Source organism: Phalaenopsis equestris, unplaced genomic scaffold (assembly GCF_001263595.1).
Source record: "Phalaenopsis equestris unplaced genomic scaffold, ASM126359v1 Scaffold000121, whole genome shotgun sequence".
Taxonomy (NCBI): Eukaryota; Viridiplantae; Streptophyta; class Magnoliopsida; order Asparagales; family Orchidaceae; genus Phalaenopsis; species Phalaenopsis equestris.
The window spans coordinates 281,602-281,816 of NW_018164563.1; positions in this window are offsets into that span (position 1 = coordinate 281,602).

Sequence of the window (215 nt, forward strand, 5' to 3'; positions counted from 1 at the left end):
AAAAGACTAACCAACATATCTTCTCACTAAATCCCTCAACCACATGACATAAACTCCTCACTGACAAGATCACTATCTGGACCGATGATCTATCGCTTGAGAGGGGTTAAAGAGACCCCCTTGAGAACCTCTCCTACGCCTTACGTTCGCCTTCCATGAGCTCTAAGCACTTATGAGGATTTACTTTTATATATATATATAGTATACGTATCGCT